The following is a 15442-nucleotide window of genomic DNA, read 5'->3' as shown; positions in this document are numbered from 1 at the left end:
TCCCCCTCCTAACACTCTAGCCGCAAGCTACTTCTACCATTAATTTTTGTAAATCTATCTGATGTATTATAGGCAAGGGAACTAATATCACACTTTTGTAATCTTAAGGAAAGAAAAAAAATACCTGTAACATGAATCGGATCCAGCCTTAAACAAAGGGCAAGCTTTGGCCCTGGAGTGCCATTTCTACCCATTTTGTAAAGTCAGCTACTGTGCATATGTGCACCCGAGCGTTCACTGATTTTACAGGATAAGGCGCAGTGAGCACCGCGTGCTGGAGGCCGAGGTTAGGTCTTGAGGCTGTGCAGAAATCTTCTGATTAAAGCTGAACACGCGCTGTAAAGTTGCTCAGGCATGTACACAGAGTTAGTTTAAGAAAAGCTTCCCACCCCTCCTTTGTTCAACCTACAGGAGTCAAACTTCTTTTGCTTTAGCTGGGGAAAGGCATGTTAAGTGTGGGTTTCAGGTTTCTCCAACCCATATACGCAAACAGTTCCACAGCTGATGCTCTTTTAAGCTTCAGTCACACTGGGGCTTTGAGATAATGCTATTAAACTGGAGTTAAAAGAAAATCAGCTGCTTGCTGAGTAGGCGGGGGTGAGGTGGGGGGTGGGAAACAGGCCCCAGACAAGCCGCGACAGCAGCAGTCCCGAGCAGCTGGTGAAGTTCTGTGGCTGGAAGGCTGGGGTGACCTCACGGAGTGGGGGTGGCGTGGGGTGGGCACGAGGCCCCTTCGAGGGAGTGCCTCCAGCCCTCAGTGCTGATGAAGGAAGCGGGCTGAGGAGCGCCAACAAGAACCCAGGGAGGAGAACACTTGCTAAAGAGGGCCGAGGAGGGGAAACCGCCAGGAGCTTGGAATTTGAGGGTCACAGAGGAGCAAGCCCTTTCGCTCTACTTTATTTTCATTTCTGTGTTTTTTCTCACTTTTCGTTGGCTTTTTCATTTCATGTGTCTTATTTTATTATTTGATAGGGTAAAACGTTGAGATTAAGATTCTTAACCATAATTAGCCCAGGTATCCATCTCCCTGCTAGGATGGAGGGCGGTTGAGTGGGCAGTTATTAGCAATGCTACAGAAGTAAACAGAGATAACCAGAAAATGTTTCACTTTTGCATTCCCTAAAAGGATCTGGCAGCAAGACATAGTAGGCTTTTAAACCAGGCAAATTAGCTTGGAAAAGGATTTTCTAAATTTCCTTATTGACTTCTTTAATATATCAACAATTAGTCTGGCTGACTTAGTTCAGAGAGCTCTCTTGGTGTGAAGAGAATATACTCTGTGTCTACAACTTTCTATTTTCTGGTAAGAGGATAAGATACAGGAGATAAATAATCTCCCAGCAATTTTCATACCCCTGAGAATGAGTTAAGAAGCTAGAAGAGTGTCCCTACTTTCTCCTCTTCAGGCTCATGTCCAAATAGAAGCCTCTGCGTTAAGAAGTGTGCAACCTCTCTCTAGCCAGGATGCCTTTTTGGATTCCAGGAGAAGCTGATTTGCAGGCCATCTTCTAGGCTATGAGTCAGCTTCCACAAAGGAAATTTGGCAATTATTGGTAAACAGACCACACAGCAGATGAGAGAGGGGCGGGTAGCTACTAGATAACCTAAGGACTTTGCCCAGGAACTAGAGGAGAGAGAGATGATGATGCCTGAAGACTCTGCCCCTGTTTTTTATGCCAAGTTCATTTAAATCGCTCCCTGTCCTTACTCAACCTGTAGTGGGTTTAATGGTGATCCCTTCCCCCCAAAGGATAGTTTTAAGTTCTAACCCTGGATACTTGTGAGTGTGACCTTATTTGGAAATAGAGTTTTTGCAGATGTAATTAAGAATCCTGAAATGAGATCATCTTGATTTAGGGTGGGCCTTAAATCCAATGACTGTTGTCTTTATAAGAGAAAGGAGAGGGAGGGATTTGAGAAACATTGATGCTGAGACACAGGGAAGAAGACCATGTAAAGATGGAGGCAGAGATTGAAGTTAAGCTGCCATAAACCCAAGGAATACCAGGAGAGTGTTTTGAAATCAGTCTATTTGTTTATTTTAGAAATTTCATATTTTAAATCTTTTGTAGACAGAGGATTTACAACAAATTCTAAAGTACACAGAATAATAATAGAGTGAACATCCATGTATCCACAATCCATCATCCAGACTTTAGAATTATCAATTTGACCAATCCTGTTTCACACATAGTCCCTGTAACATACAATCCTTGCAACATGCAGAGTAGGTTTCTTAATTACTGATTTGTGTGTTTCTGACTCTCCACTCTCATTTCCAAGACAGTGGTGCCTGGGAATTTGCAAGTTGCTGAATGGCTCTTGAACAATTACTGACAGATGTGGGGCATGGAAGCATAGCTCCTCTGTATTGGGTCTGGAAATGTCAAAGGTTTAATTTGTACTACTGACCTCCACTGTAGGATCATGTTATAACTACTTTCTGTAGGACATTCCATGAAATCTCACCTGTACTCCTCACTCTTATTCTGTTTTCCCTGGCTAGCAGTGCTAACTTGACAAAAGGGGACCATAAACCCTTGTCACCAGGTCTGCTTTAGGGGAATTTGACCTAATACCCTCACCTATGAAGACCCTACTGTATTATATTGAAATAATCCCCAGCATTGTAGCATTTAAACTTTATTTCAATACATATCTCTAAAAGTTAAGGACTCTTAAAAAATGCATTACTGTCATCACATTTGAATATGACAAAATTCCTTAATACATAAGATAACAGTCAGTATTCTAACTTCACTTGCCTCATAAATATAATTGTTTAATTGTTTGATTCACTTGATATGCAAACAAGGTTTTCACAGTACATTTGATTTGAATTGTCTTTTTAATCTCTTAATTTAGAGGTTTCCTCTCCATCTTTTCTTTCTTTGATGTTTGTGTGTTAGAAAAAACATTGTGATTTTTCTTCAGTGTTTCCCAGTCTGGATTTAGCTGATTGAATCTTCATGGTGTCTTTTAGCATATTTGTCTAGCCCCCATATATTGTGTGCATTGGTAGTTGAATTTAAAAGCTTGATCAGGGGCGCCTGGGTGGCTCAGTCGGTTAAGCGGCCGACTTCGGCTCAGGTCACGATCTCGCAGTCCGTGAGTTCGAGCCCCGCGTCGGGCTCTGTGCTGACCGCTCAGAGCCTGGAGCCTGTTTCGGATTCTGTGTCTCCCTCTCTCTCTGACCCTCCCCCGATCATGCTCTGTCTCTCTCTGTCTCAAAAATAAATAAACGTTAAAAAAAATTAAAAAAAAAATAAAAGCTTGATCAGATTCAAATGTAATATTTTTGCTAAATCTCCTTCATTGGTGGTGTATGTCCTTTCATTAGGAAGCACATAATTTTCTTTCTCTTTCTGTTACTTAATTGCCATTAATAATTAATGTCTCCATTCATTAATATTTCAGGGACTGAAAACTGGTTATACTTTGATTCTTTTAATTCCTTTTTCATCTGTTACCTGGATCAATTCTGTAAAGACTCATACTTGGTTTATCTATTTGGTTATTGTTCAGTAAAATTCACATAGAAAGAGCAAGATGAATATTTACTTTTATTCTTTGGATCAGTTTTTAAAATAGTGGGTTAATTAGTATACGTCTATGGTGACCAATTTGTTTTCTCCTTTAGTATAATTATGAATTCATTAATTTAAGTGTACTTGAAGTGCTTGCTCCATTACAGTAAATATCTTTCTTGTCCATTGTTTGGCCAATGGAAGCCCAATCAAATTGACTTGTTACTCCTTTTGTTATGACTAGAGTAGTTTTTGATGTCTTCCTTGAGACTTATGAATTTCCATGATCATTTTGTATGTATTCAGCTCCATAGCTGGAATGGACATTTTTCCAAGGTGCCCTTTAATTTATATGCAAGGGTAGGTTATTAATTTTAGGACTCATCAGTGAGTGTAGATAGGAATATTTTTTTAAGGTAAAATATATTATGAGTTCAACTGATTTTTTCAATTATAACTCAAAACTACTGAATTTTCATTTAACTGATTCTAATATTATTTCAAATCCCCTTTCTGCCACACACACAATGCCAATTCCCAACAGTGCTAGCAGTGATAGATTATTATCTGCTTTATCCCACAAAATATACAAAATTCTCCATTGATATTCACAATTTCACCAACAGTATGATTATGGAAATCAGTGTATATTTTTATTTTTGTTTTAGTTTCATTGCTATGTTAAAAGCTCATGAAATATCTACCCCCTGGGTAGTTATGCCACCAACAAGTTACCCAATTTTGTTTATGTGTTTATAGTTATTTGTTGCATAGTTTTTATTTTTTCAGGATTGTGTGTGTGCGTGTGCATGTGCGTGTGTTTATGTGTATCCAAAGATATATCGCTCCTATTTGTTTGCCCACGATCCTAAACCCTTGGTCTACCTATTGGTAAACATTTTTTTTTAATCTCAGTTTTTCATCCCATTGCTTGTTTATCAAATATAAACATATATATTCATGTCCTTTCTTAGGTAAACTGTAATATATTCACTCTTTTTCTACCTTGCTTTTTTCAATAAATGATAGATGTAAGAAGTTACACTAAGTAATATATAGAAATTTCCTCATTTATTTGTAAAGTAGCAGAGAGTTATACCTTGTGGCACATATAATAACCTATTAAATAAGTCCCATATTGATGGATATTTAGGCTAATTATCACTATTTTTTGGCTAATATAAAACAGTTCTTCAATAACATTGCCCATATTGCTCTTCATATTGTTTCTACTATATCTTTGGGATATATTCCTAGAGATGGGATTATAGGTCAAAGGGCAAATGTATGTGTAATTTCGGTAGATATTATTAAATTTTTCTTCATAAAAATGACACTGCATTAGGCAGGTCTATTTTTGTCTACTTAAAAAAATTTCTTTGAATGTCTTTATTTTAGGAGAAACAGTGTTTTATTTTGCTTTATTTATTTAAAGTTTATTTATTTATTTATTTTTGAAAGAGAGAGAGAGAGAGAGAGAGAGAGAGAGAGAGAGAGAACATGTGTATGCGTGAGCAAGGAGAGAGGCAGAGAAAGGGAGAGAGAGAATTCCAAGAAGGCTCTGCACTGTCAATGTGGAGTCACATGTGGGGCTTGATCTCACAAACCATGAGATCATGATCTGAGCCAAAGCCAAGAGTTGAACACTCAACTGACAGAGTCACCCAGGTACACCACGTTTGCTTTACTTTAAGTAAATGAGTTACACTTATTTGATATGTATGGATAAGAACAATGGATTTAACCTTACCTCTGTCTTCATATGTTATATGAATAAGCTTTGTCTTTTTCTGACCAATGAACTAAACAGGACATCTAGTGCCTTTGGAACATAATAAAACATTTCCACAAATATTTTGTCAGTTATAATCATATTTTGAGAGTATACTTTTTTAGAATTTCTTGGATAAAGAAGAGAATTTAACCACATATTCTGTACGTTAATGCTAGTATAAACTGTAAATCTGCTTGCTAATAGATTGTGTAAACAAGAGAAGAATGCAGTTGGGTGATTCATGGTTGACAAGAAGAAATTAGTGAACTGTCTCTAAGTACGATCAACCTACTGTAGGTCAGAACGCTTCTTCCATCTGCTCCTCATATTTCTGTTTCAAATTCTGCGTGTAGCAGTGTCGAAAGCAGCAGCAGGAGTTTTCACCTGGTTGCTGTATTTCATTGTGAGGCTGATTTTATGATTCATATTTTGGTCCAAAAGGATCCATATTGGATGAATCTCTGGGCTCAGATTATCCTTTGTCATCAAATACATTTATTGCCTGATAGGTATGACTTACCCCTTGCTGAATGTAATATTTGTTATGACTGGAGCTTTTTACTTTGACTTGGTATTTGGAGCATGAGATTAGTTCTGTTCTGCAGTTCTATGTTGTGCTATCAGAAAATTTCTTTCTTTGAATTTGGTACTTTAAAATGGTTGTTCTTTTCATTGTATTATACAAATTTTGAAGAGAAAAATGGTTCTATGTGTTGTTTCTAGTATTTTCACATTTGATAATAGTATCTGCATGCAGGTATGTAGCTTATATGAACTGGGTATTTGCAATCCACTTTTCTCCCCATTTTATTGTGTTAGCCCACCTTTTAGGTAAACCAATATATGGGCATTGAGCAAAACAGACACAAAACAAAATAACTTTTAGTGTAGGAAACAAATATACATTGGATTCAGCTTCCATTTACTAATTTTTTAAAATTGTCTCTCGAACAGGGTAATGATTAAAGGTGACAGAAAACAAACAAACATGTTTTCTTTAGAAATCCTCTGCACAAGATAACTTCAATATTGCTATTGGGTAAAGAAGGATTCTTTAATGAATGTATTGATGTGATGCCTTTTCTGTAGACAAAATGACCTCATGACTATGCTAACAATTAATGGAGAGTGGACAGAAAAGCAAAGGGGTACCTGATGGGTGGTCCAGCAGCCCACCAACAGTTGATAACAGCATTTGAATATGCCTGAAGAGAGAAGGAGAGAGTGAGTGAGAGAGATCAGTGAAGGCAGCTGTGTATATATTTGTAGCTCCTCATGTTTAGGTGAGACGAGGGCGAAAGGTGCTCAATGGTTTACATGGACTAATCCATGAACATTTTTCTGGATCAATAAATGGACAAAGAGACTAAGTTGCTTTTTTCCCTACTTATCCTTGCTATTCCATACTAGAATTAGAATCATGGTATAGCATAGCATCTTGGCCAAGAAAGAAGTCTTCAAAGTTATATATGATCCCGGATAAAGAGGACTGTTCTTCATACACATGTCACTATCACTTGGAAACTTTGTGAATATTATGGAGGGGAGAGCACAATGCCTTAAACATAGCCTATTTAGATTTTTGATTGCTTTAATTGTTACATACCTTTTATTATATTTTTCTTATATTTTCTTATATTCCCTTTACCTTCCCAAAATAAATTCTAGTCCTGCTTTCTAGAGAAATTCAATGTAAGACAGGAAAGTCCTTCAAATATCTGGAGAAGAATATCAAGTAAGACTTAGACATTTTTCCCCTTCATTCTCCTTGAAGGTCAATCATTCTGCAGGACAAACTCTGCTTATACCAATACAAGCTTTAAAAATGTGGCATCCCAAACTGACATATACTTAAGATATTGAATGATACATCCAACATTTGGTTAATGTACTATGTCTTTAAGTTTTGACATCTTATTTTCTTTAATCATTTACTATTTTAGCACTGAGTCATTTTGCTAATTCCTTTCATAATATTAGTCAACAAAAACTCTTAGGCATTTTTCATATAAACTACTTTTTGTCAAGATTTCCCAAGAATATAGTCATAAAATTGATTCTTTGAGCCCACTTGCAGGGTAGTTATTTTGGTTAAATTGATTTGTGTTAGTTTGGGCTCATCATTTACCCTGCCATTTTTTATTTTTGAACGTTGATAATATCAATTGCATTAGTTAATCCTCTCAGATTTGGATCATTTGAAAATGTAATCAGCATAATTTTTCTTTCTATATCTAAGGCATTAATAAAAATGTTAACTGGCTCAGAGTCAAGGACAGAGTACAAAACTATGCCATTATAAGCATCTTTCTAGTTACATATTGATCCATGGTTCAATGCTTTTGTGTATTCATTTAACAAGTATCTATTGAGTTTTTATTATGCATCAGAGGCTAATCAAGGTGCTGAGGATATGACAATAAAAGCATACTAAATGTCTGTTCTCATAGAGAGGGCTGTTGGTGGCCTATATTGCACTATTTTTGCAAATTATTTTTAAAAAATGAAACAGAACAAAGCAACCTGTTAAGTGAATTCAAGCTTTTTAAAATTAAATAAAAAGTATCTCTTTTATTGGGAAAGAGTCAAATGCCAGTTGAATGATTTGTTAAGAAGAGCCGCTGGACTTCAGCTTCCAGGAGATCTGCAGCTGTCAACTTTATTCAGTGTACAAACTGCACAGTTTTCCATGATGAGCCCTAAACAGTCTGGTATATTCATCTTTTACTCTTTTCTTTGCCTTTATTAATTTTTACTGATTATTCACTGTTTATGTTTGTTGGGTTTCCTTATAATGCTCTTAGAAGAGGGCTATGTAAATGAATGAAGAATGATTAATCTACTTTATAAGAATTAAAAGAACAAGGAATGGAGCAAACTTGAAGGTGGCTCAAGATGATGATATGTCCTTCCAGGGACACAAGAAATATATGTGTGTGTATATTTTGTGTGTGTGTGTGTATATATATATATATATATATATATATATATATATACACATACACATACAAAAATCCCACCACTCCATGCAACAACTGGCAATTATAAGGGATCTCGAGAAACAAAAACTAATAAAACAAAGATATGTATATATCTTCTCCCTAATGAAATAAGAAAAGGTTTAGTACTTCACATCAGGCAACCGAACACTCAGGTCCTGCCATGGAGAGATAAGCCCCCAAACATCTGGCTTTGAAAACCAATAGAGATACATTTGGGGAAACAAAGGGTTGTAAGGAACAAAAATTCTGCTCTTTTAAAAGGCTCACATAAGGGGTGCCTGGGTGGCTCCATTGGTTAAGCATCAGAATTCAGCTCAGGTCATGATCTCATGGTTCTGTGCTAACATCTCAGAGCCTGGAGCCTGCTTTGGATTCTGTGTCACCCTGTCTCTCTCGGCCACTCTCCCACTCACGCTCTGTCTGTCTGTTTCTCAAAAATAAATAAAAGTTAAAAAAATTACCAATAAATAAATAAATAAATAAAAGGCTCACATGCAAACCCACTTGCCCAGCACAAAAAAACACAGTTTGAAAAGAGCCTATAACTATAGGTGAAGGAGATTTACTTGCTAAACTTATAATGTCTGCCAGAGGGGCAGAGTTTATTGGAACTCTCTCCAGGGGCAACAACACTGGTGGGCATCATCTTACAATCTCGTTCTACCTTGCTGGCACCGGCAGGTGCCACTTTTGCACACTCATTCTAACCACCTTACAATGGCAAGTAAACAATGAAGAAATCAAAGAGGAAATTAAAAAAATATTTTGAGACAAATGAATGGAAACATGGCATTCTAAAATTTATGGGATGCAACAAAGGTAAATTTCAAAGAGAAATTCATTACAGTATAGACTTACCTCAAGAAACAAAAAAAATTTCAAGTAAACAATTTTATGCATAAAATAGAAAAAAGAAGAATAAATGAAGCTCAAATTAGTAGAAGTAAGGGAATAGTAAAGGTCACAATAGAAATAAATAGAGGCAATGGGGTGCCTAGGTGCCTCAGTCAGTTGGGCGTCTGACTTCAGTTCAGGTCATGATCTCACAGCTTGTGGGTTCAAGCCCTGCATCAGGCTCTGTGTTGACAGCCTGGAGCCTGCTTCAAATTCTGTGTCTCCCTCTCTCTCTGCCCCTCCTCTGCTCATGCTGTTTCTCTCCTTCAAAAATAAATAAGCATTAAAAAATTTTATAAAAGAGAAATAAATAAAGGCTAAAATATAGAAAATAAAACCATTAAACTAGGGCTGGATCTTTGAAAAAAGAAAATTGACAGACCTTTAAGAAGGCTTATGAAGAAAAAAGTGAAAGGGCCCAAATAAAATCAGAAATGAAAGAGAGGTTACAAGGATGCCTGGGTGACTCAGTCAGTTAAGCATGGGGCTCTTGATTTCAGCTCAGGTAATGATTTCATGGTTTGAGTCCCATGTCTCTACACTGACAGTGCAGATCCACTCTCTTGCTTGGGATTCTCTCTCTACCTCTCTCTTTGCCCCTTCCCTGGTGGCTCTCTCTCCTCTCTCTGTCTCTCAAAAATAAATAAACTTAAAAAAAAGAAAGAGAATTTATAGCCGATACCACAGAAATACAAAGGATCATAATGGAATAGTATAAACAATTACATTCCAACTAGTTGGACAACCTAGAAGAAATGGATACATTCCTAGAAATACCCAATCTTCTGAAACTGAATCATGAAGAAATAGAAAATCTAAAAAGACTGATTAATAGTAATGAGATTGAATCAGTAATTAAAAAAACCTCCAACAGTGGCGTCTGAGTGGCTCAGTGGTTAAATGTCTGACTTTGGCTCCGGTCATGATCTCATGATTGGTGAGTTTGAGCCCCATGTCAGGCTCTGTGCTGGAGAGTTCAGAGCCTGGAGTCTGCTTTGGATTCTATGTCTTTCTCTGCTCCTCTTCTCTTGCACTCTGTCCCTCTCTCAAAAATAAACATTAAAAAAAAAAAAAAAAAAAAGCAAACAAACAAAAAAACCTCCAACAAACAAAAGTCAAGGACCAGATGGTGTCACTGGTGAATTTCATCAAACATTCAAAGAAGATTTAATGTCTTCCCTTATCAAATTTTGAGGGAAAAGGAGGCAAACATTGAAGAGGAAGGAATTTTTGAATCATTTTATGAGGCTAGCAGTATTCTCTGATACCAAAACCAGACAAAAATACCACAAACAAAGAAAATTATGGGCCAATATACCTCATGAAAATAGATACAAAACTCTTCAACACGATTTTATCAAACTGAATTCAACAATTCAGTGAAAGGATCATACTCTGTGGTCAAGTAGGTTTTATTCCGTGGATGTAAAGATGGGTTCAACATCCAAAAATCAATCAACATGATATACTACATCACAAAATTAAGGATAAAAATGATATGATCATCTCAACAGATGACAAAAAAAATCCCTTGAAAAATCAACGTCTATTTATGATAAAAACTCTCAACAAAGTAGATATGGAGGGAACAATAATAATAAACGCCATATATGGCAAACACACAGCTAACATCATACACAATGGCAAAAAGTTGAAAGCTTTTCCTCTAAGATCAGGAAGAAGACAGGAATCCCACCTTCACCACTTTTATTAAACATAGTATTAGAAGCTCTAGCCATAACAATCAGGAAAGAAAAAGAAATGCAATGCATTTAAATTGGAAAGGAAAAAATAGAACTGTCACAAGTTGCAGATGACATGCTACTATATATAGAAAACCTAAAGAATCCACAAAATAACTATTGGAACTAATAAATAAATTTAACAAATTTGCAGGTTACAAAATTAATACATGGAAATCTGTTGTGTTTCTATATACTAATAGTGACCTATCAGAAAGAAGTTAAGAAAACAACCCCATTCATAATTTCATCAAACAGTATAAAATACCTAGGAATAAATTTAACCAAGCAGGTGAATGACCTCTACACTGAAACCAAAAAGAAGTAAGACACTGATGAAATAAATTTAAGAAGACACAGATAAATGGAAAGATATACTATGCTCATAGATTAGAAAAAGTAATATTGTGGGGGTGCTCAGTCAGTTGAGCATCTGACTTCGGCTCAAGTCATGACCTCATGTTCATGAGGTTGCGCCTCATGTCTCTCAGGGCCTGGAGCCTGCTTCTGATTCTGTGTCTCCCTCTCTCTCTGCCCCTCCCCCTCCCTCTCTCTCTCTCACTCTCTCAAAAACAAATTCACATTAAGAAAAAAAAAGGACTGCTTTAAGGAGGGCTCAATTAAAAAAAAAAAGAAAGAAAAACTAATATTGTTAAAATGCCTATACTACCCAAAGCAATCTATAGATTGAATTCAAACTCTACCATAATACCAAGGCATTTTTCACAGAACTAGAACCAAAGGAATCTAAAATTTGCATGAAATCACAAAAGTTTCTAAATAGCCAAGCAATCTCATGAAAACAAAAACAAAGTTGGAGCTATCACAGTCCTTGATTTCAAAGTATACCACAGAGCTATAGTAATCAAAACAGTATGATACTGGCACAAAAACAGAGCCATAAATCAATGGAACAGAATAGAAACCCAGAAAAAAGTCCATGCATATATAGTCAATTAATTTACAACAAAGGAATCAAGAATACACAATGAGGAAAGGACAGTCTCTTCAATAGATGATATTGGAAAAACTGGACCACTATCTTATACCACGTACAAAAAATAACTCAAAACATATTAAAGACTTAAATGTAACACCTGAAACCATAAAACTTCTAGAAGAAAATATTGTCAATAAGTTCCCTGACATTAGTTTTAGTAATATTTTTCTGACCTGACTTTAGAGGCAAGGTCAATAAAAATAAATACAAAGAAATGAGACTATGCAAAACTAAAAAGTGTTTTCACAGAGAAAGAAACTACTAACAAAATAAAAAGACAACTTACTGAATGGGAGAAAATATTTGGAAATCATATTGATAAGGGACTAATATCCTAAGTATATTAAGTATTCATACAACTCAATAGCAAAAAAAAACACAAAAAACAAAAAACAAAAAACAAAAAAACAAAAAAAAAACATGCACAAAAAAACACAAAAAAAACAAACCCAGGCAATCCAATTAAAAAGTGGGCAAATCTGAATAGACATTTTCTCAAAGACATACAGATGGCCAACAGACACTTGAAAAGATGCTCAACATCACTAATCATCAAGGAAATGAAAATCAAAACCACAATGAGATATAACCTCACACCTGTCAGATGGCCATTATCAAAAACAAAACAAAGCTAAAATAAACCAACAAAAACAAAAACAAAATCAAAAGAAGAGATGGCAAGTGTTGGCAAGGATGTGGAGTAAAGGCAACCCTCCTATACTGTTAGTAAGAATAGAAATTGGTGCAGCCACTATGGAAAACAGTATGATGGTTCCTCAAAAAAGTTAAAAATAGAACCACTGTGTGATCCAGCAATTTTGCATCTGGGTATTTATGTGAAGAAAATTAAAACATGAAGTCAAAACGATATGTGCACTCCTATGTTCATTGCAGCTTTATGTACAATGGCCAAGATATGGAAGCAACCTAAGTGCCCATCAATAGATAAATGCATAATGAATATGTGGTGTATATTTACAATGCAATATTACTCAGCCATAAAAAGAATGAGATCTCATCTTTGTAACAACATGGATGGATCCTGAAGGTATTACACTAATTGAAATAAGACAGAAAAAGATAAGTACCATATGATATCATTGATATATGGGATTTAAAAAACAAACAGAACAAACAAACAAAAGAAAACAAATCCAGACTCATAGGTATGGAAAACAGACTGATATTTGCCAGACGTGAGAAAGGTTGGGGGATTAACAAAATGGGTGAAGGAGATCAAGAGATTGATCCAGTTAATTTCCAGTCAAAAAATAAATAAGTCATAGGGATGTAATATATGGCATAGAGAATATAGATAATATTTTGTTAACTGTATGGTGACAGATAGTAAATGGAGTTACTATCATGATCCTTTTGTAATGTCTGTAAATGTTGAATTACTATGTTGTATACTTGAAACTAATACAATATTGTATGTTAATTATACTTCTATTTGGAAAAAAAAGTAAATAAAAAGGAATGGAAGAAACTCAACTAAGAGATGTTTATGTTTAACTTTCTATTTAGATGTATCTTTCCAAGATAATAATTAGTGTTACTATTGGAAATTGTGGAAGGGACAGTTATCTGTCCACTAAAGATTTCTGTTCCTGTTTCCATAGCATAGAATTGTAGCTCTGAGGTGGCTGATGGACATTGACTACATTTCCCAGAGCCTTTGCTCCTTTTATGCATGGGTCATGTGTTAGTACTCAACAAAGGATAGCAACAGAATTGATGTATTCCACTTTGGAGTAAAGAGATTTAAGATATGGTTGTGACTACCTCACTCTCTTTCCCCAACTACACATGAAAGGAAAATATATGATGCCCTCCTGTAGTAGTTCTCAACATTTTTTATCTCAAGGTCCCATTACAGCCTTAAACAATATTGAATATCTCAGGAACATTCATATTTATAAATTATTTTTTAAATTTATTTTATTTTGAGAGAGAGAGATAAAGAGAAAGAGAGCGCAGGGGAGGAGCAGAGTGAAAGAGAATCCCAAGCAGGCTTCTCACTAAGAGTGTGGAGCCCCACGTGGGGCTCAATCCCATGAACTGTGAGATCATGACTTGAGCTGAAAGCAAGAGGCAGATGCTTAAACAAATGAGCCACCTAGGTGCCCCATGTTTTTAAATTATATCCATCAATATTTACTGTATTAGAAATGAACATTGAGAAAAAATTTAGAAGTATTTATTTTAATACATTTAATTTGAAAGTAAAAAACATTATATAAACAATCGATTTTATGACAAAATAACTATATTTTCCAAAACAAAAATATAGTGAGAAAATGGGCATTGTTTACATTTTGAAAAGTCTTTAATTCTTCATTCAAGTGGCTGTGGTATCACACGTTATATAGTTCTGGAAAATGCAATTATTTACTTATGGGATAAGAATAAAAAAGACATATGACATTTTATTATTATCATAAAACTAGTTTTACTTCATGAATCCACCGATAGGGTCATGGGGATTTTCAGGGATTCTGGATCATTGCTGTCATATGGGAATCCTTGGGAGCCATCAAATAGAAATAGTTAGGTTTTCTGAATCACCATATGGAAATCCATATTGTACAAGGAACACAAGTATTGAAATGTTACATGAGAGAGAAATAAAATGCTATTATGTTAAGCCATTAAGATTTGGGAATTTATATATCACAGAACCTAGTATTACCCTGTATAGAAGAGAAATCCACAGAATATGCTAATTCTGATATATTAGGAAATTTTACTTTTTATGATGTTTATCCAGGAATTGTTCTTTTTTATTCCTAGCATACATGCCCAGCAAGATCCAGCAAATGAAAACTGACATACAATATCCACAGGAAACCCAAGAAATAATGGGATTTATTTGGTTGGGAAAAGAATTTTAACAGGAAAACTAAAGGCATTGATCTATTCTAGAAATGAGATGGCCCTGGGAGCTTACTATTACTTTCTAAGTTTGTGAAAGCTTATCTAGATGGTAGCTAATAATGCTGGGTGTGTGTGTGTGTGTGTGTGTGTGTGTGTGTGTGTGTGTGTAGAATGATAGAGGCTGAAATGATAGTATCTTGAATTTGGGTTAATCAGTAGAAATGATAACATGATCATTATTGTTTTGAGACAAGAAATTGAGCTATTTGGAGCTCTAGAGAATGTTATTCTTTAGAAAGATGAGTAAAGATGTGCTATGAACAAGTCTCCTTCAGAATGGTTAATACAGAAAAAACATTGAGTATGTGTGTATATAATCAGGTAAAGTCGCAATAACAATGATTATTAGGTGGGAATTATTGTTATAACCAATCCCAGAATAGGGGACAAGGAGGGAAGTGGAGGCCTAATTTATTTGTCTTTGAGATGCATGCACTGTGAAGGGAGGAATTTGTCATTTGAAGTCCTTTCTGGACCTGCGTTTCAATGATTTTTAAAATCTTTTTAGAAAGTTTTTATTTAAACTCCAGTTAGTGAACATATGGTATAATATTAGTTTCAGGTAT

Source organism: Felis catus, chromosome C2 (genome assembly GCF_018350175.1).
Source record: "Felis catus isolate Fca126 chromosome C2, F.catus_Fca126_mat1.0, whole genome shotgun sequence".
Classification (NCBI taxonomy): domain Eukaryota; kingdom Metazoa; phylum Chordata; class Mammalia; order Carnivora; family Felidae; genus Felis; species Felis catus.
Note: the sequence above shows the minus strand (reverse complement) of the source record.